This window comes from Capricornis sumatraensis, chromosome 1 (genome assembly GCF_032405125.1).
Source record: "Capricornis sumatraensis isolate serow.1 chromosome 1, serow.2, whole genome shotgun sequence".
Classification (NCBI taxonomy): Eukaryota; Metazoa; Chordata; class Mammalia; order Artiodactyla; family Bovidae; genus Capricornis; species Capricornis sumatraensis.
Genome location: NC_091069.1, coordinates 256,891,578 through 256,918,865, shown reverse-complemented (window position 1 = coordinate 256,918,865; position 27,288 = coordinate 256,891,578).

The window sequence follows — 27,288 nt, the reverse complement described above, 5'->3', positions numbered from 1 at the left end:
AAAACAGTACAGCTAACTCTTCTTTTTGTTCTAAAAAAGCAAAAAATGTGTGATGCTGAAGCTTTCGGGCCATAATGACGGGACCGAGAAGAGTTTTCTTTAGTATATATGTATTTCCTGAGGGAGCATTAGACTTTTTTGTTAACCAAATCTTATTGACTTTCTGACTGCTGGTGGGAATAGAAATTTGTGCAACTGCTTTGGAGAGTTACTTGGCAGGACCTATTAATATTAAATCTGACAATCCACAGACCCTATCACCTAGCAATTTCATTCCTAGGTGTGTGCCAAACAGGAATACCTACCTATGTTCGCAAATAGACAAATACAAGAATATTCATGATAGTACAACTCATGATAGCCCCAAACAGGAGCCTATCCAAATGCTCTTCAGTTGTAGCATGGATGCACTGGTGTATTCATGCCGTGAAATATTACACAGCAAGAAGGATGAGTAAATACAAGCAGTACAATCCTATGGTGCAATATTGCTGAGTCTGTTGAGCATGATGTTGGACAAGGTCTATACTATGTAAGAGTCTTTGGCCCCCTCATGCGAAGAGCTGACTCATTGGAAAAGACTCTGATGCTGGGAGGGATTGAGGGCAGGAGGAGAAGGGGACGACCGAGGATGAGATGGCTGGATGGCATCACTGACTCGATGGACGTGAGTCTGAGTGAACTCCGGGAGTTGGTGATGGACAGGGAGGCCTGGCGTGCTGCGATTCATGGGGTTGCAAAGAGTCGGACACGACTGAGCAGCTGAACTGAACTGAACTGATAAGAGTCTATCCATATTGTTGTTGCTGTTCAGTCACTAAGTTGTGTCCAGCTCTTTGTGATCCCACAGACTGCAGTACGCTCAGCTTCCCTGTCCTTCACTAGCTCTTGAAACTTGTTCAAACTCATGTCCGTTGAGTCAGTGATGCCATCCAAGCATCTTATCTTCTGTCACCCACAAAGTTCAAGAATAGGCAAAACGCATCTATGGAGTTAGAAGCTGTGATCATGATTACCTTCGGGGAGAGTTAGTGGCTAGAAAGGTCCCAGAGGGGAAATTCTTAGATGGTGGTCACACTTAGTTTCTTCATCTGAGTGCTGGTTCCGCAGATGCATCACTCGATGAAAACCCTTCAAATGTGCATTTTTTTATTTGTTAATTTTTCCGTACTTAAACTTTAATGAAACGTAAAATAAAAACTTCCCAGAAAATATACAAAGAAATTGAAAAATTGTCAACATCTCACTAAAAGTAAACGAGATAAATTTAGCCATAAAAGGAAAGCACTGAAAAAAAAACCAAAATATAGACGATTGTGCCTATATGTCAGACAAAGCTAGACTTTCTTACTGGCTTCATATCAATGCAAAAGATACTGAATTTCACAACCCTGGTTGTATTCTCATCCTTGGTTTAGGTCCAAAACATAGGGCACCCTGACCCCCTTTTCCTTCTTGAAGACACTTCTTTAAGAGACGTGTCAGAGCAGTGGTCCGCAGGAGTTGTCACCTTTGAACACTGACTAGCTGGTCTCCCACATGACGCCTTCCAGACTTCTCAGCCATCACTGGCTGCCGTCTTTGTCTTGGGTCTCAGCAGACCAGGTCCACTCCTCATGGCCCGTCTCCTTGCCTCCTTGCTCTGTCTTGCCCATTCCTCTTGGCTCCAGGGATCCTGTCAGTGCAGCTCCTGCCTAAGAGGGAAAACTCCTGGAGGACCAGTCACTGCTCCTTCTTCTGTGTGGGCATTGGCCCCACAGCCAGAGTCTTGACGGGCGCTTGGTAGATGGTGTTTTGGTGGGATTCCCCGGTGGATTGTTGAATGGTATTCCCTGAGTGGCAGTGCTGTGGATCACACTATTGACTGATCTATTGAACATCATAGCTCTTAAGAACATCTTTCTAAAACAGAATCTATGCAGCCTGGATACCGTTACTTTGATGAGTTCTACCCATAAACATGGCAGTTGAGTTTAAAGACTGGTTTCCTAGTATTTAAAAAAAAAAATTGGGTCACTTGATTACCTGGAGACCTTCCCACTGTGGAGAACTGTGATTGCTGCTCAGACACTCAGAGCCACCCCTTGATCGCAGTCACAGGGATAGGGTTTGAATGAGGATTCGTGCTCTTGACTACTTTACCTACAGGGGAGGAAAGCCGTGTCAGATCCTTTTTCTTTTTAACCATCAAACTCTCAATTGCTCATGACAAAAGTGACGTGTTCTCAGCTGCCACCCTAATTAGACCATCTCGCATTTTCTCATTTCCCATTTTGAGCTTCATTTTCCTTCTAGAATCCAGTTTTTTGGAACATTAGCTTTCATAAACTCACAATATGCTACACATTCAGCATATTAATCCCATCGTCATCAAGCTTTCTGAAGACTGAATGAGACTGAATCCTTCTCTGATTTAGATAAGATTTCCTTTCTTCCCCCTATAGTGCTACATAATTTGACAGACTTCCTTTTGAATGTCAGAGGGTGCAGAGTTCACATTTGGCATGATTAGGCTTCATCCAGGAGAAAGAATTTCCCAGATGGTTTAGAAGGCTGAAGGGCAATATTTGGAGACTAGGAAAACCTCCCAGCATAAAATTGATTGGAAGTGCCTGCTCAGTCCTTTTTTTTTTTTTTTTAACTTTCATCTTTGTTCCCTTCTGCGTTTTCTGAAGCTTCTCTTCACGGGGTTTAAATCCCTGTCTCTTGAAAGCAAGTTTTAGCACTTTTTAGTAGGAGGGGGACGGTATTTCTAGGACAGTTTGAATATTAGAACCATGAAGCTCCCATGTTTTGGTAGGTCAAAAATCATCAAATGTTAGCAATTTCAGGTGGCTTAATCTAAATATCCGTTCTTGTCATTGTATCCATTCATCAAATAATTGTTCACCACGTATCACATATGTGTCCGACACAGTGCTAGGCTGGGAAGCCGCAACAGGGAATAAGAGCCCTTACCTTCTGAGGCCCTGCTGGGGAGCAGCTGCACAGACAGGCAGTAACAGCAGGGGTGCCATGGCGCGACGCTGAGGCCGGTGCCGGGGCAATCCTTAAAGAGAGCAGTAACCCTGCAGAATAAGCGGAAGTTGGCCGACTGAAGGAGCAACAGGAATTGTAAGAAGAGCACTTCCGTTCTGGAATGTTCCTAGACTGGTGTGGTTTACGGGAGACGGAACATACTGGGCTATGGTGGAGATAGTGGAATAGGGCTTCTGGGGAGTTCTGAGGCCATGAAGATGGGTAGGGGTGTGTAAACTTCGATATGGCTTTGGAAACCATTCCAGGAGTAACGGGGAAGAGAGTTTTAAACTGAAGCACGGTTTATGCCTGGCTTCCCTGGTGGCTCAGATGGTAAAGAATCTGCCTGCAATGCAGGAGATCCAGGTTCGATCCCTGGGTCAGGAAGATCCCCCGGAGAAGGGAATGGCAACTCACTCCAGTATTCTTGCCTGGAGAATCCCACGGCAGAGGAGCCTGAAGAGCTACCATCCCTGGGGCAGTGAAGAGTCGGACACGATTGAGCGACTGGCACCTTCTCTTTCACAGTTTATGCCCTTCTGTATCCAGGTTGAGGGCTAGAAGGAGGGATAGCTGTAGCCCCAGGGAGGGCCCCTGGGATGGAGCCCTGGGTGCACGTTTCCTCTGTCGTGTTGTTTGTTCTTGGCGCGGGGTGGGGGGGCTCCCCTTTATTAAATTTTTGTGTGAAGGCAGAAGAAAAGGAAATCTGATCATGTTCAGGAGAGAGTTCAGGAAGGGGAGTTGCTCTAGGGCAGTTGTAGGGGAAAACGGCAGAAGAAATGGCCTCAGAGCTGCAAGTGACCCAGTCCGGCGCCTGGGGAGAGAGCCAGGCAGAGCAGGCAGGAAGGAGGACCTCAGACGGACAGCACGGTTTCTTGGAGTACCTGCGTAGGGCAGCGGTGGGGCAGCTTGTCTAGCCACCGGCCGAGGCAGATGGCAGATGGCAGATGTTCTGAGCGTGGCAAGGATGGCAAGCCGTTTCCTCGAGCTTGGAAGCCACGCAAAAATACCAAGACCCATGCCAGCATCCCCAAGGCAAAGTCCCTCTTAATTATATAAGGGAGCCATAGAAATACACAGAAACGCGAAGGGGAGAGAATTACCTGTGGGTGCAGCAGAACATCTCATACTTGAAAATTGTCCCGACCTTTTTCCGAAGGGGCGAGGAATAGGACGCAGAGGGACCTGCTTAAACACTTAGCCTGACTTCCCCTTATAATTTAATATTAAAATTCGAGTCTCTAAACACATAAATTTATCTGATCCGGCATAGTGCTTTGGCTCCCTCCCCGAGCCCCCTGTTATTTTTCCAAGCTGGTCTAAATTTTCCAGGTTGTTGGAAACGCTGGTTATCCTGTGGCCTTCAAGAACATCTTACATTAAAGCCAGTCACACTGAGTTATGGTTTTTCCATCAACTAAACCTTTTCACCAAATTGCCCACGGCTGAAACTATTTTCTGATAGATAAATATTTTCAAAGTTCCACTGTCAAACCCAGTTTAAAAATGTCAAGTTTGTAATAAGTGTACCCACTGGTGTCTCTTCTTTCTTATGGTGCTTTTTTTTTTCTTTTTTTTTCAGAGCAACAAATCTGGGGGAAAAATTGTAGAGATCCACATACTAAAATGATATTAGTGAAGAAAGAAACAATGACTTCTTTGTGATAATTTACAGTTATTCAGAGGAGAAATAGCTTCCTACCCTTATTTTTAAAATCACGCCTACTCTTGTGCTCAGACTCAGCTCTGACATGAATGTTATGACTTACTGTGAACAACACAGGGCAGTAAGAGATACTGTTGAAACTCTGTAGGAAAGGGGAGTATAGTCTAAAAAAATCTGAGGACATCACTTGCGAAAACTGGAAGATATTCATCCTGTTCAGCAAAGGTTAAACAAGGGATAAAGACAGACTTTCTATCAGAAACTGCAAGCCAGATTATTTCAGGACTGGTATAAAGCTGAGCACAAAAGAAAAGCAGTGTATTCTCAATGTGGGATGTTTCACACAACATTTTCTTATTTCTTTGTGGGTTTATTTGTCTGTCCCCTGCCCAAGGGAGGTATCTCCCTGAGGGGCTGCTGTTTGCTCACTGCTATAATCCAGCGCCTGGTATGTAGAAACTTCAGCGAACAGGCATTAAAGAAACAAGCAACACGTGTATGAACGGAGAATCACAGAGCTCCAGGAAAGTGCCTTTTTTATGTGACTGTTAGGGACGAAGCAGTTGTGTCTCTCAACAGCTCACCCTCTCCTGTTCTTGTGTTAAAGCTCCAGTTCCCAGTGTGGCGGTGTTTGGCCTTGGGACGCTGAAGAAGGTTGTTGTTGCGTTGTTCAGCTGCCAAGTCGTGACGGACTCTTGGCCGTCCCATGCACTGCAGCACGCCAGGCCTCCTCGTCCCTCTCCATCTCCCATAGTTTGCCCAAGTTTATGTCCTTCGAGTCAGCGATGCCATCCAACCATCTCATCCTCTCTCGCCCTCTTTTCCCTCTGCCTTCAATCTTTCCCAGCATCAGAAAAAGTAAATAAGGTTCAGCTCACTTCAGTTCAGTCACTCAGTCGTGTCCGACTCTTTGCGACCCCATGAACTGCAGCACACCAGGCCTCCCTGTCCATCACCAACTCCTGGAGTTTACTCAAACTCATGTCCATTGAGTCAGCGATTCCATCCAACCATCTCATCCTCTGTCACCCCATTCTCCTCCTGCCCTCAATCTTTCCCAGCATCAGGGTCTTTGCAAATGAGTCAGTTCTTCACATGAGGTGGCCAAAGTATTGGAGTTTCAGCTTCAGCATCATTCCTTCTAATAAATATTCAGGACTGATTTCCTTTAGGATAGACTGATTGGATCTCCTTGCAGTCCAAGGGACTCTCAAGAATCTTCTCCAGCACCACAGTTCAAAACGATCAATTCTTCTGCGCTCAGCTTTGTTTATAGTCCAACTCTCACATCCGTATATGGCTACTGGAAAAACCATAGCTTTGACTAGACAGACCTTTGTTAATGAAAGTTAAATGAGGTCAAAGGGTGGGCCCTGGTGTCATAGGATTAAGGTCCTTGTAAGAAGAGATGTTGGAGAGCTCACTGCTTGTCTCTCTGCAAGGAAAGGCCATGAGAAGACACAATAAGAAGGCCACCGTGTGCGAGGAGGAAACGAGCCCTCACCGGGAGCCCAGGCCTGCTGGAATCTTGATCTAGACTCTGCTCTCTCCAGACCTGTGAGACAACACACTTCCACTGTGTGAGCCTCCCTGTCTATGATGTTCTGCAGCCCAAGCAGACTGCACACATCCTAGAATTCAGGTGGAATGTGGGTGCTAGAACTGGCTCTCCTTGGCCTCCACCAGCTGGCTGGATTGTCCCTGGTGAGAACTCTCCAGTTTATTTTATACATAAATGATGAGAACTTCTCTCTTATTGGCAAAGCGGATGCTCCAGGCAGAAGAGGGCTGTGGTCTCAGGCTGGAGGCAGAAGGGCCATTGCCCTTCCCTTAGATGAAGCCAAGCTTAGGGCCAGAAAATTGCCAGGTAACTTGGGAAAACTAAAATTTCCTTTTAGTCCTTGGAATCAAAACAAAACCGTTTTGCACAGCCCTCTTGGAAGGGGGTGGGGTGGGGTGCTGCACTCCAAGTTCACATGCTGAGCAGTTTAATATCCTGACAACAGCAACAATGAAGCTTGTTCATATTTTAAAAATTAAAGAAGTCAGAGGTGAGGATGGGTCTGTCTTGTGAGAATGACGAGAACAACGATTATATTCTCAGAATGAAACTATCGCCTCGTGAATTTCTGTTTGTTTTGCCAGTCCGTACAGTTTGTTCTTTGACAAGCTCCCCTTGGCCTGTTTCTCCAATGGAAGGGCTCTGTGACCCACGCTGACCTGCCTGGGCCCTTCACATTTGCGGGTTGCTGATGGTGGAGACGGCCTCAGCGGCCCAGAGAACAGGAAGGTGTCAGAGTCCCACAGGTCACATCAGCTTCCTGCAGCCCCTTGGTTTCACTCCTGGCTCTGTGGTCTGGCTCCTCTTGGTGGCCTCACATCATGGAGCTTTGCAGAAAGTCAGTGCTTCCTAGCCAGCTCAGCTTATGTCCCGGCGTGGGAAAGGGGCACAGCAGGGACGGGCAGCTCTCAGGCATCTGCGTGATGCTGGGCACCCTGGACACAGGGAGAACAAAGGAGCATTTCATGGTCACATCCAGGGGACCTGGGCTGCTCTTGAACCCATGACCTAGTGGAGAAAGTTGCTATCCAATTACAAAGCCATCCAGGGAACTCGAGAGAACAAGCAGGTGAAGTGTGAAGCTGCCAGCAAATCATTCTGAGGTTTGCCTGGGACTTGTGGCCCAGAGAGGCCCCGAGGGAGCTGCAAACACCTGCCCTGGGCAGTTGCCAAACTTGGTTCCCGTGCAAGGACTGTTGCCCTCCCGAACCACGGCATCTGCTACAATCTGCTGACCCGGGCGCCCGAGCAAGTTCTCTAGCCCACAGCCCTTGCCCTCAAAGATTTTGCAGTCTGAGATGGAGCTGAAATGATGACCTGAAACAGACACCCCAGATCTCAGCAGAGTCAAGCAGTGTCTGCTGCCCACTGGACTTAGTACATGGGGAAAATATCCCATGGCTAGGTCCTCATTTTTCAAATATGAAGAGCATATGAGTGTGATGAAAACCCAATTAATACCGTGATTCAAGATGAACAAAACAGAGCAAAGGTTAGCATCCAAACCAAAGTTTCTAATGCCATTTGAAAATTCCTTAGCATGGGACACATCACAGATACAATCTCCTTAACAAGGGTGTCATGAGGCCTTATACTTCCTCTGAAAGGCAGTTGCCCTCTCATGTGTATTTACCAGAGGTGCACTTGCTGATGAGTTAATTACTATGAGGATGAAAAATAAGATCCCCAGTCTCTGTGCTTATAGCCTGCACATCTGAGCCACTATTCTACACTGGAGACATTTCCATAAGCGTTCTCCTTCAAGCAGAGAACTGAATTTGCCTTCAGCACGAAGTAGGAGGGAACCTGTAGTTCAGGACACGGTTCTCGCGGTAAAGAGGTAACATCACACTAAGTGTTTTCAATCCCAGTTTCAGCAACATGGGCTGCCCCGGCGGCTCAGACGGTAAAGCATCTGCCTGTAATGTGGGAGACCCAGGTTCGATCCCTGGGTCAGGAAGATCCCCTGGAGGAGGAAATGGCAACCCATTCCAGTACTCTTGCCTGGAAAGTTCCATGGACATAGGAGCCTGGTAGGCTATGCTACAGTCCTTGGGGTCGCAAAGAGCCAGACACAACTGAGCGACGTCATTTACACTTTCAGCAACATTCCCTGGTATCTCAGTGGTAAAGAACACACCTGTCAATGCAGGAAATGCAGGTTTGATCCCTGGGTTGAGAAGATTCCCTGGAGAAGGGAATGGAAACCCAATCCAGTATTCTTTCTGGAGAATCCCATGGACAGAGAAGTCTGGTGGGCTACAGTCCATGGGGTTGAAAGAGTCAGATACGACTTAGCAATGGAGCACATCTCCTCTGGCAACGTTCAGGGAAGGCTCATCAGCTACTGCGTAGAGCTCTACTAAGCCAGCAAATCAGAGACACGGCTCTGAGCCTGAAACAGCTAGAGAGAGATGCCGCCAGGGCTACTGCCAGAAAGGCGCCAGAGGAGGTGGGGGAACAGGAGGCTGTTTGATAGGAGGTGTTGTGGTTTTCCTCTCCTGGCTCCTAGGAGAGCTGTTCTTAGCTCCTCTCAAAGCAAAAAATGACTCTGTCTACAACCAGTGGCTTCAACTCTCACCACCACCCTTAGCGGGAGCAAGGAAAAGTCCTGATCCTAACGGAGACTGGGAAGCTAAGTCCTGAAGGCTGTCTTCCCTCACAACGCAATTGAAGCAACAGTTTTCTGGAAATCAGTTGGAGGAAGATACAGGGCTGTGTCTGGACAAGTAGGTCAATGCAGACCAAACACTGGAGAAGACTCTTCAGAGTCGCCTGGACTGCAAGGAGATCTAATCAGTCCATCCTAAAGGAAATCAGTGCGAATATTCAGTGGAAGGACTGATGCTGAAGCTGGAGTTCCAATACGTTGGCCACCTGATACAAAGAACTGCCTCATTGGAAAAGGCTCTGGGCAAGGTTGAAGGCAGGAGGAGAAGGGGACGACAGAGGATGAGATGATTGGATGGCATCACCGACTCTATGGACATGAGTTTGAGTAAGCTCTGGGAGTTGGTGATGGACAGGGAGGCCTGGTGTGCTGCAGTCCATGGGGTTGCAGAGTCGGACACGATACTGACTGATACATATACAGATAAAAAGTTGTAGAACAGAGAAAAACGTTTATCTTGTTGGAGTTTATAGGAAAATCCTTACCTACACAGACAGCTGCAATAACAAAGGATACTGATATCAAGAAGTTTGAAACCACCAAACACGGACCTTCCTCACCTTGCCTTTAAAAATACTTGACTGAAACCCTTTGGGGAATTTGGCATTTGGGGAGCATAAGCCACCCACTCTCATTGCATGGACCTGCAATAGCCCCGCTCTACTCCAAACCCCGACGTTTCGGTATCGCCTGGCCTCACTGTGCGCTGGGCACACGAACTTGCCTTTGGTAACAGGAGGAGCAGCTGGTCTCTGATTATTGGTGTTTGCAGCATGCGGGTCAGGCAGCAGCACCTCTTCCGGCCTTCAGTGTTGGCTTTCCTCTCTCTGCATCAACGTGGGGGATCAACGTGGTAGCAGAGAGCCGTGAGGGATTAGATGGATATTTAATGTCTGAGAAATCCTAGTATGTGTTGAAATTACAATATAATAGAGACATTCAGTTCTTACTTGGACTTTTTATCTGTAACGAACTGAGTTGTGGTCCCTCTCCTTCCCACCCCGAATTTATACGGTGAAGTCCTGACCCCAGCACCCCAGAATCTGACCTTTTTAGGAGACAGAGCCTTTGCAGAGGAAACTGAGTTTGCTGTTGTTCAGTCCCTAGGTCCTGTCTGACTCTGCGACCCCATGGACTGCAGCCTGCCAGGCTCACACAGTCAAAGACTTTAGTGCAGTCAATGAAGCAGAAGTAAAGGCTTTCCTGGAACTCCCTTGCTTTCTCCATGATCCAATGAGTGTCGGCAATTTGATCTCTGGTTCCTTTTGCCTCTTCAAAACCTCGCTTGTACATCTGGAAGTTTTTGGTCCATGTGCTGTTGAATCCTTGCTTAAAAGGATTTTGAGCATAACCTTACTAGCATGTGAAATGAGCACAGTTGTATGGTAGTTTGAGCATTCTTTGGCATTGCCTTTCTTTGGGACTGGAATGAAAACTGACAGTTTCCAGTCCTGTGGCCACTGCTGAGTTTTCCAAATTTGCTGGAATATTGAATACAGCATATTAACAGCATTATCTTTCAGGATTTGGAATAGCTCAGGTGGAATTCCATCACTCTACCAGCTTTGTTTGTAGTGATGCTTCCTAAGGCCCACTTGACATCACACTCTAGGATGTCCAGCTCTAGGTGAGTGCATACCACTGTGATTGTCCAGGTCATTAAGACCTTTCTTGCATAGTTCCTCTGTGTATTCTTGCCTCCTCTTCTTAATATCTTCTGCTTCTGTTAGGTCCTTACCTTTTCTGTCCTTTATTGAGCCCATCTTTGCATTAAATGTTCCCTTGGTATCTCTAATTTTCTTGAAGAGATCTCTAGTCTTTCCCATTCTGTTGTTTCCCTCTATTTCTTTGCTTTGTTTATTGAAGAAGGCCTTCTTGTCTCTCCTTGCTATTCTCTGGAACTCTGCACTCAGCTGGGTGTATCTTTCCTTTTCTTCTTTGCCTTTTGTTTCTCTTCTTCCCTCAGTTATTTGAAGGCAAAGATAATCACTTTGCCTTGAGATGGTTTTGGTCACTGTCTCCTGTACAGTGTTACAATCCTCTGCCACAGTTCTTCAGGCACTCTGTCTACCAGATCTCACCCCTTCAATCTTTTCATCACTTCAACTGTATATACGGGATTTGATATAGGTCATACCTGAATGACCTAATGGTTTTCCCCACTTTGTTCAGTTTAAGCCTGAGTTTTATAATAAGGAATTCTTGAGCTGAGCCACAGTCAGCTCCAGGTGTTGTTTTTGCTGACTGTATAGGGCTTCTCTATCTTTGGCTGGAAAGAACATAATCAGTCTGATTTCGGCATTGACCATCTGGTGATGTGCACATGTAGAGTCGTCTCTTGTGTGGTTGGAAGAGGGTGTTTGTTATGAGCAGTGTGTTCTCTTGGCAAAACTCTGTTAGCCTTTGCCCTGCTTCATTTTGTACTCCAAGGCCAAACTTGCCTGTTACTCAAGGTATCTCTTGACTGCCTACTTTTGCATTCCAGTCCCCTATGATGAAAAAGACATCTTTTTTTTTGGTGTCAGTTCTAGAAGGTCTTATAGGTCTTCATAGAACTGGTCAACTTTAGCTTCTTCAGCATCAGTGGCTGGACGTAGACTTGGATTACTATGATGTTGAATGGTTTGCCTTAGAAACGAACCAAGATCACTCTGTTGCTTTTGAGGTTGCACTCAAGCACTGTATTTCGAACTCTTTTGTTGACTATGATGGCTACTCCATTTTTTTCTAAGGGATTCTTGCCCACAGTAGTAGATATAGTGAATTAGATTTGCCCATTCTCATCCATCTCAGTTCAATTCCTGACATGTTGGTGTTTAATCCTAACCTTAATCCTGCTTGGCCACGTCCAATTTACCCTGACTCACGCACCTAACATTCCTGGTTCCTGCAATACTGTCCTTTGTAGCATCAGACTTTACTTTTACCACCCGACACATCCATATCCGAGTGCCATTTCCACTTTAGCCCACCCTCTTCATTCTTTCTGGTGTTCTTAGTATTAATAACTGTTCTCTGCTCTTCCCCAGTAGCATATGGGACACCTTCTGGCTCATCTTCTGGTGTCGTATCTTTTTGCCTTTTCATACTGCCCATGGGGTTCTCCAGGCAAGAATACTGGAGCGGGTTGCCACTTCCTCCTCCAGTGGGCCACGTTTCATCTGAGTTCTGCACTATGACCCATCTGTCTTGGGTAGCCCTGCAAGGCATGGCTCAGAGCTTCACTGAGTTATGCAAGCCTCTTCGCCACTACAAGGCTGTGACCCAGGAAGGGGACAATTATTAAGATAGAATGAGGTAGTTTGGGTGGGTCCTGATCCAGTAGGGCTGGTGTCCCTCTCAGAATAGAGATCTGGGCACAGGCACACGCAGAGGGGAGATGGTATGAAGACACGGAGAGCTCACACCACTACAAGCTCACACCTTGACCTTGGCCTTCTGACCTCTTCAACTGTGAGAAAATAAGCTTCTGCTGTTTTACACTCCCCCCGCCCCCTCATCTGTGACCTGTGGTATTTGCTATGGCAGCCCTAGCCAGCGAATACACCAGCTCATTCTTTGTTAGAGTGCAATGCTCCTTTTATTATGCAAGCACCTCTTCATGAATCATCGCAAGCTTCTTGTCTAATTATTCACAGATTTTGTGTAAATGATGATGCATATCTGAAGTGAAGGAAATAGCACCGATAAAGGACAGATTTTCTAAAGTCATCTCAACTGGTGGCTGGAGTGTTTTGAGTAATTTACTGCGCGATAGACACTATGAAAGCTGGGCAGCTGTTTTGCTTTAAACATTAGTTTCTTCCATAGGGAGTGGAAAATTACTCCAAGAAGTGATTCTGAAATGTTGTTTCTTGTTCTTTGGCCAAGTTCTCCAAAAGAAGTTACAAAAAACATTGTCTTTATCTGGGGGAATTTTCTGAACCGTTGCCTCCTTGCTGGCTCAACTCTGCCCATTTATGTCTCCACCCGCACCTTATCCTATTGGGTACTCGTTAAACAAATAACATACACACCCAGGGTTGGGTTTATGATTCTTATGCCGATAGTCAAAAATAGCGCAACTGTGGGCAGAGGAACGCCCACGGGAAGTGATTCGCTTCCCCTGGTCAGCTGCTCTGACACCTAGCGAGACCAGAGAAGTACGAATGGAAGGATTCATGCTGGAGAGTCACGGCCCCATCTCTTGATTTCTATTTCTGCCAATGACTAACCCAATGCAGGATGCGTTTCTACTTGCCACCTGGGCTGTGTGTCTTTGAAGTCTTGGATCACGCTTCATGCCCACTCCATGAACCCGATTCTTCCCTCTATCCTGTCTGTTGTGCAGTTGATAGAAATGGACTTTAACTGCAGCAGAGACCCTTTCCCCTTTGCTCTTGGGGAGACAGTGGGGGCTCGTGTTGCTGGTGTGGGTTCCCATCGGTGGCCCTCAGTCTGCTTCAGTCCACCTTCAGCAGGCCTTTCACAATGGTCCAAACCACTTTACCTGGTATTGGTCGTAGACTGCATTTGTTTCTCTTAGATGATGGTATGACCGGACGAGTATAATCATGACCGTCTTGAGCCTTGTCTGGTGTTTATAGATTGTGTTTTCTCCAACACGGTCTCATTAGTGTGAACCAGTTATGGAAGGTCTTTGGTGATTTGATATCTGCGTGATGGACAAGGGTTCAAAGGCCTTCACTGGATTTGATATCTGGGTAATGAAATGGGGATCAAAGAGCCATGGGCTGACGGTGGCTTTATCCAGGGCATTAAAAGTATGTAAGCTGTAGATGAACTCTTATAGGATGCTTCTGGGCCCTTGGAAGCCTTCAGTTCCCCTTTATTCTTATTCTCAGTAGAGGATGTCATACACTGTTCTACTAAATCATTAAGCCTCGGGTGAAGAATAGTTTTGTTCTTAATTTTTTAATTGGAGCATAACTACAATACTGTGTTGTTTCTGTCATACATCAACGTGGATCAGCTGTAGGTCGGCATACGTCCCCTGCGTCTTGAGCCTCCCTCCCACCTCCCTCCTCCCACCCCGTCCCAGTCCTCTAGGTTGTCTCAGAGCCAGTTGTGGCCAATTCCCCCTGGCTATCTACCTTACGTCTGTTAGTGTGTATGTTTCCATGCCACTCTCTCCGTTTGTCTCACCTTCTCCTTCCTACCCTCCGTCCGTGATCATAAGTCTGTTCTCTATGTCTGTGTCTCCGTTGCTGCCTTGCAAATAAGTTCATCAAAACCGTCTTTCTAGATTCCAAATATAAGCATTAATACACAACATTCGTTTTTCTCTTTCTGACTGAGGAATAGTTTTTTGAAAGATGTAAATATAGATTTTAAAAAATCACCTGATGAAGATTTTGAAGAAGATGGTTTAAAAATAGACAAGCAGTCAAATCATAATAGTTAAAAAAAAAATCCATCAGTGGTCATTAGGCGGGGAGAAAACCTCTTAAATCACTGAAGGTGTTTTGGGAAAATAATTTTTAAAATTTAAAATATTGCAAGCATTGTTTTTAATCCAGTATACAAAAGTGATGTTTTCATCCCACATTCTGGTTACTGCAGAGTTTAGGGGAGGAAGATAAAAGGGAAAAAAGGAAGAGAATTGGAGGGGGTGGTGGTGGGAGAGATACAGAATGGAAGGGTTGCGGAATGCAGAAGAGCCTGGAGACAAGCTGGGGGACTGCTCCGCAGCAAGGCAGCAGGACCCAGGAGAGCCAGAGAAACACAGCGTAAGGGGTGCGGCCGAACCCAAGTCCAGGAGCTTTCTGAAAGCCTTGTAAATTGTTCTTGCAGGCTGCTCCCTGGCCCCGCAGAAAGCAAAGAGGAATTAAAGACCCTCTTGATGAAGGAGAAAGAGGAGAGTGAAAAAACCTGGGCTTAAAACTCAGCATTCAAAAAATGAAGATCATGGCATCCAGTCCCATCACTTCACTTCTCACTCCTTGAGAGCTGGACAATAAAAAAGGCTGAGCACCAGAGAATTGATGCTTTTGAACTCTGGTGCTGGAAAAGACTCTTGAGAATCTCTTGGGCAGCAAGGAGATCAAACCAGACCATCCTAAAGGAAATCAACCCTGAATATTCACTGGAAGGACTGATGCTGAAGCTGAAGCTCAAATACTTTGGCCACCTAACTTGAAGAGCTAACTCATTGGGAAAGACCCCGATGCTGGGAAAGATTGAAGGTGAGAGGAGAAGGGGACAACGGAGAATGAGATAGTTGGATGGCATCACCGACTCAATGGACATGAGTTTGAGCAAGCTCCGGGAGATGGTGAAGGACAGGGAGGCCTGGCGTGCTGCAGTCCACGGGGTCGCAGAGAGTCAGACAGGACTGAGTGACTGAACGACAACCGTGGGCCCACAGGCCTTCCCTGGCTCCATTCTTTGCCCATGATTGCCGTTTAAAATGCAGATTGGCTGGTCACCCAATGTTTGGAAGTTTTCCTTGGGTCTTATCCACAAGCAAGCCATTTGAAACTGGCATTTGCAACGGATGGTTTCAAACATCACAGTGGGTCCAGTGGGTCAGAGCAATAACTTTCAAGGTTTGGAAGAAGAGGGACAGAAAGACAGCTGGCCCTTCGGTGTGCAGGTACCCCAAGGCAGTGTGAAATGAAAATATCTCTGCTGTACCAATACACAAGAAATGTCACAGCCCTCAGTGATTTCTGGCCTCCAAATGTGAAGGAGGGCTCCCCAAACTGGGATCCAGCAGATGCTACCACTCTCTGGGGTGATTGCTGAGGAGCTGGGGGAAGGCAAGAAGCAGTCATCTGCCACTCCTTCGAGGTGAACGAGGAAACAGTATTGGCCCCAGACAGCTGAGGTGCATATGAAAAGGAACGAATTCAGTGAGCCCAGAGGCTTGCATCTTCCCCTACGTAGAACACTAAATTCCTCAACTTGCTATCTGATCTTTGATGTTGAGACTGCCTGCTTCTTGTGTTGCAAATGTGTATATAGCCTGACTTCCCCTTCTGCCTCCGTTGGAGCAGTTTTCTCTAGCTACTGAGATGCTGTCTGCAGGGCTTGGAGTCCTAAACACTCTCCCCAAATAAAGTAAGTCTCTCCTGTCAGGCTAGGACTATAGTCTTTAGCTGACAGCAGCATGTTAGAGGTTCTTAAGCTGTACGAACCCCGAGACACGATCTCCCCAAAGGTAAGGGTTCAGGTACTGAGTGTTTTCCCGGGAGAGGGGGGCTTTTTCTTCCCCAAAGGCTCACTGTGTCAGATTTCGCCCAGGGAGTGTGGGGCTGCCCAGCAATGAGACAAGTCTCCTTCCAGCAGGAAGAGAAGAAGGGAATAATCCCCAAGCAGATTCACTGCCGTATACCCATCATTGCTTCCGACTCTAACAGCCTCTGATTCTCACAGAATGATCAGGTCACAATAATTTAAAAAAAAAAAAAAATCCACCAAGGGCCGTTAGAGAAAAAAATTCTTAAATCACCGAAGATATTTTGGGAAAGTGATTTTTAAAAGTTAAGAAACCACAAGCGTTGTTTTTAAATCCAATATACAAAAATCAGTGCTTTCATCCCACAATTCTGGTTCGTGAAGAGACTTGAAAATAACTCACAACCTAAAAGCTGAGTTATGTTTGACAACCTAAAAGTTGAGTTACGTCTTATTCTACGGGGAAGTTTTAGGACGTCAAGCCCAGGAGGCAGCCTCTCAAGTAACCCTGAAAGATCTGCTGCTTTGAGGAGGTGATGGGAAAATCTGGGTCAGATGGTAGTTTGACCACAAAGGGCGAGTAGTCAGAACAAGGAAAGATGATTGTTAATCAAAGAAAACCTGATACCCCAAGTTAAGGAGTTTAGTGCCTTTCTACTTACGGGAAGATGCAAGTGTCTGGGCCCGCTGAAGTGTTCCTGCCCGCTAAAGCGTTCCTTCCATACACTTCTCAGCTATCAGCTATCCGGGGCCAGCATCTTGGGTTTTCCACATCCTGAGCTCCCTCGGGGCTCACCTGGGGAGTGGTCTCAGTCTGATGGATGCTAAATGCTACACAGCAGGGACTCTTATTCCTGAGTCCCCTAGGGCTCGGGACCTCACGTTGGAGGGCTGCAATTAAGGATAAACTGTGACATCCCTGTTTACCTGTTTACCTACAGGCAGGAAATATTCCATTTCTCAGTCTCAGCAGCTATCACCAACTTTTTTTTTAATTATAAAATTTAGACATTAAAGAAAACTACCAATTCAGAAGCTGTGTAAAGAATAGAGGGAAATACAGTCTTTAATCTCATTCCTGGATGATAATCTTAGTCCAGCGTTTGAGAGGTTTCCATTCATCTACCCATGTTAAAAAAAAAAAGCATAGTTAAACATAAGCAAAATACCACCATAAATATAGATGATATCTTTTGTGGGCAACTCATTAATCTTTCATTTGCCATCTCACAGCAAATAGTGGATACCTTGTCACATCAGTACTTAACATCGATTTCATTCTTTTTTTTTTTTGGAATTATGGCCCCTCAGGTGGCTCAGATGGTTAAGAATCTGCCTGCAATGCAGGAGACACGGGTTCAATCCCTGGGTAGGGAAGATCCCTGGAGGAGGAAATGGCAACCCGCTCTGGTACTCTTGCCTGGGGAATCCCATGGCCAGAGGAGCCTGGCGGATTATGAGCCGTAGAGTTGCAAAGAGTCGGACACAACTGAAGCAACTGAGCACGCACGCACGAGCGCCACTGGAATTAAAATAACACAAGAAAAACCCTGCTTGGTCCTTAGAGTTCAGCCTTGTTCAGATTTCCTGAGCCACTGTGCAGGGTCCAGAGAGAGGGCCGCTGGGTTACTTCTGGTTAAGCCCACCAGCTTCCCCCTGACCAGCTTGGACTTTTCAGCAGATGTCCGAAAGCGCAGCCCTGGGGCTTTCTCTCAAGCTCCTGGGGCTCGTGTTCTCCCAGGCACCAAGTCAACTCAGCTGAGCTGACAGCCTGTTTCCGTGATGTGCTTGCCTCTCCTGCCCAAGGCCCTGAGTGATCCCATCTCTGACTCTCTTGGACGTGAAAATCTGCTTGTGGGAAAGGCCTGGAATGTCGCCTCACTCTCGCCGTGTCAGCCTGTAAGTGACAACCGTGGAAACCCAAGTTCTGGCTCTTGGACAGCACATGTCTGGATGGATCACAGGGAGTGAATTTTCCATCATCATCACAAAAGCTGCTCTTGGGGAACTTCTATTGCTGTCCTGGGGTTTTACCTCTTATCACCTCTGATTTTCAGAACCCCTAGGAGGAGGATATGATTATCTCCATTTTATGGAAAAGGAGAATCAAGCGCAGAGGGCCGAAGGAACTGGCCCCACGTTGCACAGCTTCACAGTAGGGACAGAATTCTGTTTGGGGGTCTCCGTGTGCCCTTCACCCTGCACCCTGCCAACTTAGTGAAAGGGGCATTGCCCTCTGTGTGGCCTTAAGGCAGCTGTCTGGCTACAGCCAAGCTCGCCAGTGGTCAGTTAGAAAGTGGAGCCCCCGACTGGGGCAGGAGGCTGGAGGCCTGTGTTCAAGGGGTCATGACCTCCAAAACCATCCTGGATGCGCTCGCTAGCCCACTGGACCTCTGGTCTTGAAATAGAAACATTTACCCATTGATGTCTTAAACACCTGGGCCCTGAGTTTGGCATCTAAGCCAGGGTTTTGGTATCAGAATCTTCTGATAACCTGGCTTGTCTATTGAAGGTCTCACTACAAGTGTCTTTCACTGTTAACGATTTCAAACTGTCTTTAAACGTCAAAGCGAAGTTGCTCAGTCGTATCCGACTCTTTGCGACCGCATGGACTGTAGCCCACCAGGCTCTTCTGTCCATGGGATTTTCCAGACAACAGTACTGGCGTGGGTTGCCATTTCCTTCTCCAGGGGATCTTCCTGACCCAGCGATCGAACCCAGGTCTCCTGCGTTGCAGGCGGATTCTTTACTGTCTGCGCCATCAGGGAAGCCCCACTGTACAGGCGTGTAGGAAAACTGGATAGAATTCAGAAAAGCGCAGGAGTAATGACTCTAAGGAGGGAAAGCAGGGCTCCTTGGACAAGGGGCTAAGGAAATTATTTGTCTCCTGGAGGGAAGTGGAGGGGTGATTATCAGTCTTAGCGTCCTGGTTGGTTTCTGACCACTGACTGGCAGTTCCTAACTCCACAGACAAACAGCCTCCAAACCCTTCTAGGGGGCCCTCTGGCCAGACGTGGCTAGCACTCATTGGTGCAGGCTCCTGGCACTCTTCAGAGCCCTCTGGGTTCTCGGAATTGCTTTGTGAGGGAGGTCGAGGATGGTCGCAGCTCTGCCACTCACTCTTTTTCCAGACATGACTGAACCCCATGAACTTTCTGTGCCTCCCGTTCCATACCAGCAACATGAAGATGTTAATTGTGTCTATCCGGTGATTAGCGGCATTCGTCTATGCAGATATTCGGAACAGCGGTGGTCACATTGCAAAGATGGTGCAAGTGTTGAAATCAGAAACAGAGAACCAGGGGAACTCAGAGCCTTGTACAAGCTTGGTCTAGATTTATAGTCAAGTTCCATACGTAGGAACCTTCGAGTTGCTAAATTTGGCAGATGCAAGCGTACCCCTGAGTGGCGCTGCACTGTACTCTGTCCTTTTTCAAGGTAAGATTAAAAATGCTTTCTTGCTTATGTTTGTTTTTAATGTATTATTTGTGTTGTGTGAGGGCCTCCCAGGTGGCCCTGGTGGTAAAGAACCCGCTTGCCAATGCAGGAGGCATAAGAGATGCAGGTTTGATCCCTGGGTGGGGAAGATCCCCTGGAGGAGGGCATAGCAACCCACTCCAGTGTTCTTGCCTGGAAAATTCTATGGACAGAGGAGTGTGGTGGGCTCCGGTCCAGGGTTCCACAGAGTCAGGGACTGAAGTGACTTAGCACGCATGCTCGTGTTGTGTGAGAAGCTGTAAACCTATCCCAGCACTCTACTGTAGAGATGATTCTGTTAGTTGGACACTAGGCTAATCGTGTTGGGCTTATGAACAAACTGGACTTAGAGACTCGCTTTTGGAAGGAAACTCGGTGTGTTGGGGACTTACTGTAATTTTTTTAAAATTAATCACTTTGCTACTTATTAGTGGTTAGTGGAGTATGGTTTGTATAGACAAAAATGAAGCTTGCACGGCTGGATGAATTTTGCCCCGTCCAGCACCTGTGTGGATAACAGCCTCACCCTTGCATGTTTCTGGAGACGGCACCCTGTGTGGTCAACGACCGTCCTTACTGCAGGGCGCACGGGCTCTAGGGATAGGAGGGGCTCCTCATCTTCTGTGCTCTGGTGTCGCCGCCACCACCATCGCCTCGGGTCCTGGCGGGATGGCAGAGTCAGCCCCGAATCAGAGTCAGGGAGGTGTCTCTAGACTCTCCTCCTTCTGGTCCAGACTTGCCAGCTCCGCCAGCAGCCTCCTTCTTGGTGTGCCACCTGCTCCCCAAAGTCCCCAGGGAGCCTTCTGCACCATGACCCAGCCCCGGAGCCCAGAGCCCCTGGCACCTGGACCACTGCTGGGGAGGCTCTGCCCTTGCTGGCTCCCTCTCATTCTCCAAACCTGCCACACGTGATGCCCTCCTCAAATATCTCCCTGCCACCCTCCCTGCCTTCCTTCCCTCAGCATCTGTGCAACCGTCTCTTGACCCAAGGCCCTCCCAGATACCTGCCCTGTGTGGCTCTCCTAGCCCTCCCCCGCCTCACCCAGCATCTCCACACGAGTTTCTCTCTCTGCGGTCTGCCTTCCCTCTGCCCACTGTGGAAGGCATGCTCCGCAAGAGCCAAGACTTACTTTCTTCTTTGCTGGTTGCCAACAGGGAAAGGGGGGCAATCAATTAGGAATTTGGGAGGGACAGATACACACCACTCTACACAAAGTAACCACCAAGGACCTGCTGCGAATCGCTCTGCTGTTCACTCGGTCGTGTCGGACGCTTTGCGACCCCAAGGACTGCAGCCCTCCAGGCTCCCCTGTCCATGGGATTCTCCAGGCAAGAATACGAGAGTGGGTGGCCATTCCCTCCTCCAGGAGAGCTTTCCAACCCAGGGACCGAACCCGCATCTCCTGCAGCGCAGGCAGATTCTTTCATGCTGAGCCACTGGGGGCGCCCACAGGGAACTGGATTCAATACTGTGTAATCGCCTATGGTGGAAAGGAAGTGTATGTATACGGATAACGGAATCACTTTATTGTACACCTGAAACACTCTAAACCAGCTAGACTTCCAGTAGAAAAAACAAAGAAAGCTATGCAAACGTGAAAGTGAGGGTGTCCCCTTGGGCCTCGCCTTGGGCATGTGACTCTCTGTTGTCCCCTCCTGGGGGAGTAAAAATCCTTGGCTATTGCTCCAAGGATTTCTAGAAGAACTCTCCTAAGGCTTGATGAATAGCTTGATGTTGGTAAACTTGAGTGAAAAAAAAAAATAGTCTCCATTTCTGCAGTGGCCTCACTGATATTTAGCATTTTGTTGGACTTGCGCATGAAGTGAACTCTCCCCATGATTAGTAGCGGGACTTTTGATTTTGTCAGTTCGCACATTTTCATGGCACATTATCATTGTTGCAGATGTCTTGGGGTCTGTTTTTGGCTCAACATGACATTGATATTATAAGTGTATGAGGCGCCAACAGGTCATTTTACTTAATGAATTAATAAAGAAACATGTAGACTGCAAATTTATTTTTGCGATATTTTGTGGAAGCTGAAGCTCCAATACTTTGGCCACCTGATGCAAAGAGCCGACTCATTTGAAAAGACCCTGATGCTGGGAAAGATTGAAGGCGGGAGGAGAAGGGGATGACAGAGGATGAGATGGTTTCGTGGTATCACCGACTCAATGGACATGAGTTTGAGTAAACTCCAGGAGTTGGTGATGGACAGGGAGGCCTGGTGTGCTGCGATTCATGGGGTCGAAAAGAGTCGGACACAACTGGGCGACTGAACTGAACTGGACTGATATCAATATCATTGATTTGCTTTGAGATCCTATGTATTCTATTTGGTGAATTTAGAAACATTTCCCGAGAAGCAGTCTCCATGGGCTCATCAGAGAGCCCAGGCGATCCATAGCATTCAGAAAAAGAGGTTCTTGTCTATGGGGTTGAGGGTCCCATTGAGGAAGAAGATGGAACCTTGGTGTGGTGAGCAGAAGTCCTCCTATAGACCAGGAGCCCCAGCCCCTCCTACTCAGCCTTGCTCCAGGTAGGGCCCGGGACCTGGGCCAAGGATGACCTTGTTTTTGGCATGAGGGAGGTAAACCGTCTCCATATCCAGGCCCCTCTGTCAGCTCTCCCATTCCATCTCTCTAATTCTGCTTCCTTTTCAGCCCCAACTTTTCCCACTAAAGACCATGAAAGTCCTTTCATCCTCCCAGGAGTTGCTGCCGTCGTAGAGGGAGACACGTGGCCTCGATCTTCCCTGGTTGTCAAGGTGGGGCCACCTGCATGGAAGAGGCTGTGAAGCCAGGTGCCACTCCTGGGCCCCCAAGCTCCCTAGTCTAGACAGAGCCTTCCTATTGTGGACAAACCCTTAAGTTCATAAGGACAGACGATCCAGTTTTCCTACCAGGTTCAAACAGAACTGTAGTGACAAGAGTTCCGATGTGCAGAGCAAAGGTTTGCAGAGAGGATGCTGGTGGTGGGCAGGAGACAATTGTAGAAAGAGGGAAGACAAGTTCCAGATGTCGGCAGATCATGTGTCCTGTTATTCTGAAACCCCTTCTTCTGTTCAGTTTCTCTCGGGAAGGAGACCATAGTGAGTGACAGTCGCTCAGCCGTGTCCGACTCTTTGCCACCCCATGGACTATAGCCTCCCAGGCTCGTCTGTTCATGGAATTCTCCAGGCAAGTATAGTGGAGTGGGGTGCCATTTCCGATAGGAGTTACTTTATCTCGGTCTTAACCATAAAGGCCACTGTCAGAACTTGGGCAAGTCATTAAAACGTTGCTATTTTATAAACCAGACATTTCTCTCTCTCCGTCTGTCTCTCTCTTTTCCTCTGTGTCTCCACCTGTGTCCCTCCATCTCTCTGTGTCTCTGACTGGCTTTCTTTCACGCGCACACACACACACACACGCACGCACCAACCATTAATTAAGGATAGGGTGGACACCCCTCCCCACACTTTTTCATTTCCCTGCATCAGGAGATTCCATGGCATCAAGGCTTGCACGCAGCACCCTCTGCAGATTCAGCTCCTGGCTGCAGCCCCATCTCCTTCCTCAGGTCCCAGGAATATTATGTGACCAAGCGTTAATATCTGAAAAATGCTTTGAAGTTTTGGGAAAATACACTATATTAAAGGCTTCTTAAAAAAAAAAAAAAAAAATCCTTCTCCTGCCTAAAATGTAGAACCAGGCCAAGCCAGAAAGCTGTGATTGAGGGAGCAGGCCAAGCTGATGATTTAGAAGTTATCATTGTAACAACACATCAGCTCAAACCATAAATTAGATCCTAAAATAAGCCTTCGGACCTCAGTCTTCATCTCACTCTTGGGCAAGGCTTTATGATAGAAATGTGTCTGATTTCATCATCACACGTATAACCTACTTTCACGCCTAGATATGCTTCATAGAATGCGACCATTTGTCAAATTTAGAACACACTAAACATTTTTTTCTTTTTGGAGATCTGACATGGATCCTGATGTCCCTGAAAAAAAAAAAAATCACATTGCAAAATGCGAGGAGTAAGATATCTCGCGTCCAGAATATACACGACTGGTTCAGCCACCGCAGCCCGAGGCTCCATCTGAGAGTCTATTTTTCCAAGCAGTTGAGAGGAGTGATGCGTACATTTTTCACGTGCAATTAGGCAGTGTAAGGCGATCCCCACCGCCGAAGGGCTGCTGCTGCCCTGGCTGGGTGAATGGCTTCCAGATTTCACCCCCATCTCCTCTGTCTAGACTCTACGTTGCTACTTTTTTTTTTTTCTCCCTTCTTGCTTAAAACAGACTCCAATATAAAATGCCCAAAACAGAAGTTTTGTCCCTCTTTCTCATAAAGATGTGGGACACAGCTCTCTCTGCCAGACAAGCAGGGGCCTCAGACTTTCATAAGACACGTGTCGTCTGAAGCTGGCATTAAAGATTGTCCAGGCGTTTCAGCGGGTCAGGCAGACGGTTTTTTTCTAAAATATGGTTTTCATTAAAAAAGCGAGTATTTCTAGAGAGGTGTGGTTCAGTTCAGAGGCGAGGCGGGGAAGGCTGCCTCCTGCATTTTCCAACAACGCTGTTATTGATGCTGCTTTTGAAATGTACATTGTCTTCTAAAATGGCTTTGGGGAGAGAAAAAATTATCTCATTCTATTACCAGGGGCATAGCTTGTTGAGTATGCTGATAATTCAGGTTAGAAGCTAGTCACTTAGTAAAAGAAAATGGTGAAATTCTTATGACACTAATGTCATTTATTAATTGTAAGAATTTTTATATATCCTGTTCTTGTGGGGAGGTGGGTAAGAAGTCAAGTTTTAAAAACTTAGGTTAAAAAAACACAGCACTATTACTACTGAGTTTACTTGATAAGAGGAGATGCTAGGAAGATGAGACAGGTAGTTGAAGGTCCAGGTGATTTGACCAACAAGGGCTGGGGTGGATTCAGGTTTTGGCTGTTTAAAGCCACTTTGATGGTTGTCTTGTTGTTACTCAGTTACTAAGTCTTGTCTGACTCTTTGCGACCCCATGGACTGCAGCATGCCAGGCTTCCCTATTCTCCCCTCTCTCCTGGAATTTGCTCAAACTCATGTCTGTTGAGTCGGTGATGCTGTCTAACTATGTCATCCTCTACCACCCCCTTCTCCCCCTGCACTCAATCTTTCCCAGCATCAGGGTCTTTTCCCGTGACTCAACTCTTCACATCAGGTGGCCAAAGTGTTGGAGCTTCAGCTTCAGCTGCCTTGTTTAATTCCATCCAAAACCTCTACAGTTTCTATGGAAATAAAGCTCATAGCTTGTTTACCAAGTTGCTTCCACATGTGATTAATAAAGATCATAATATAGAAATTTCATTTTTAAAGAAAAAGGAGAATACAATAGTGCTGTTTACTGGATATCAAAAACCAAATAATATTTTCTCAGAAAGCTGAACATCGGTTTCAATTTTCACTGAAACAAAGCAAAACAGTAGAGGGTGAACACTCAGTATAAAAATTAGCTTCAAATAAGCAAATGCTAAGAAAATTCAAAGCCTTCTATGCATTTTACGTTTCTGTCTCCCTCTCTAGTAGCCCATTTCAAAATATAGCCTACAAGGTGGTACACATGGGGCCTGTTAACTAGAGGTATAAAACCTGAGAACCTAGTTGCAGTTTCTATTTATCATCTCTTTAGGGGTCATGGTTAGCCTTTTACTAAAAATATGCAAAAATCATCCTTACAGAGTTGGGGTAGAATTTTCAGCTCTTCAGGATTAGTTAATTTGCTGACCAACTTTTTTAAAAAAGAAAAATAGTTTTATTTACTGATTTCTGGCTGTGCTGGGTCTCGGTTCCTGGTTGTGGAGGACGGGACTCCTCCCCAGTTGCCGCGGGCAGGCTTCTCACTGCGTTGGCATCTCCTGTTTCGGTGCGTGGGCTCCAGGGTGCTCAGGCTGCGTGCGGTAGTCCTGGCTCCTGGGCCCAGAGGACAGGCTCAATAGAGGTGACTCACGGTCTCAGTTGCTCCACAGCATGTTGGATCTTCCTGGATCAGGGGTCGAACCTGTGTCTCCTGCATTGGCAGGAGGATTCTTAACCCCAGGGAAGCCCTTGCTGACAATTTCAAACAGTCTACTCTATACATTGGTACTATTCTTTACCAGCTGAGCCACAAGGGAAAGCCAGGAACACTGGAGAAGGTAGCTTATCCCTTCTCCAGGGGATCTTCCCAACCCAAGAATCGAACCAGGGGGTCTCCTGAATTGCAGGCAGATTCTTTACCAACTGAGCTATCAGGGAAGCACAGAAAATCAACTGTATCCTACTTGTTTCATAGGAGATTCAGCAACAACTGAACTGAAACAAATGATCCCACAATCCTGTTAAAACTTCCTGCGTTAAAGTCAAATTGAATTCCTGTAATTGAAATTCTCAGAGGAGTCAAGAGCTGGAAAAAGAGGGTGAATTGGCTGGATTTTGAAAAGCCCTCAACCTCAGTGAAAAGACCAGGCATCCTAATGATTCATGTAGGGAGGTAATGAAACGCCGGTGGTAGGAGGCAGAAAGAGACAGGCAGTGAGAGAAGAAGAGGGTCTCTGACACCTTGAATAAGAGATGTTTTGTGGGCCAAGGTCCGGGAAGGCTCCACAACATAATTTCACTTTTGAATTTATAACTGATTTTCTTAATGGTGTTGGTCAGACCCCAGCAGTAAATGTCTCCTTGAAAACATCATAAACTCTAGGAGGCATTGCTAGCCTTTGATGGAAGACATGCAAAGTCATGCTTAGATTATAGAAGTAGAGTTGAATTCCCAAATCTTGAATCAATAAGCTCAACAAGTGTCCCGATGTGTGCCAAATACGTTGTGTCTTTTACTCGCAATTTAAAAATGTGTATGTTTGAAGTTTATCTTATTAGGATAACCATATGTCTACAAAGCGGGGTTTAACTTTAATCTATGGAATTTGCATACCAAGGTTTATCTTTGAATTCTGCTCATTCACACAGTGGTTTTATTTGTAATTTGGGGTCAGTGGGCATCATCGGCCTTGCTGTGACTTTGCTTGGGCATCTAAGTACAGCTTCCTGGACCAACATAGCTTGCATCTTCTGAAAATCTCTGTATCTGTATTGCATTTGGGCTGACCTGAGTGACTCTTGTGAGCTGAGCCAGTTTCTCTCGTTACGCTTATCTCAGCCCTCTGCAAAGATGAGTTTGCATACCCTTCTCCCCCAGCAGATCCCGAGTTCCTGGAGGGCAGAGGGCATATCACCTTTCCATTGTCAGTGCCTGGCACGATGCACACACTAGGTGCTCAATGTGTGCGCACTGAATGCGTAAATGGATGCATGCTTCTCTAGCCGGTGCCTGATCCGCTTTCAGGAGAATAAAGAAAGTACGGAGGAAACACATTCCAGCTTGAACCGCTTACAGGAAGACCACCTTGGTTTCTGGGGTCAGGAAGGATTTTGCCTGCAGCTGAACTCTGTAATGGTCCTCTGCTCACTTCGATAGCCTTCGTTTTACATATTCTTTGCATGGATTCCTGTGTAGAGGTCAGAACCTCCTCATAAGGAAGCGAGCTTTGGAAAACTGAGATTTTTAGTTCTACATGTCGGTACCTCACATGGCTCCAGGCACAGGAAAGCACGTGTTGTGGGTAAGGAGTGATACTTTCTCAGATCTCTCCTCTACGACTGTGGAGGGCATCATGAGTGGATGAGAAGCCGGTCACCTCATTCA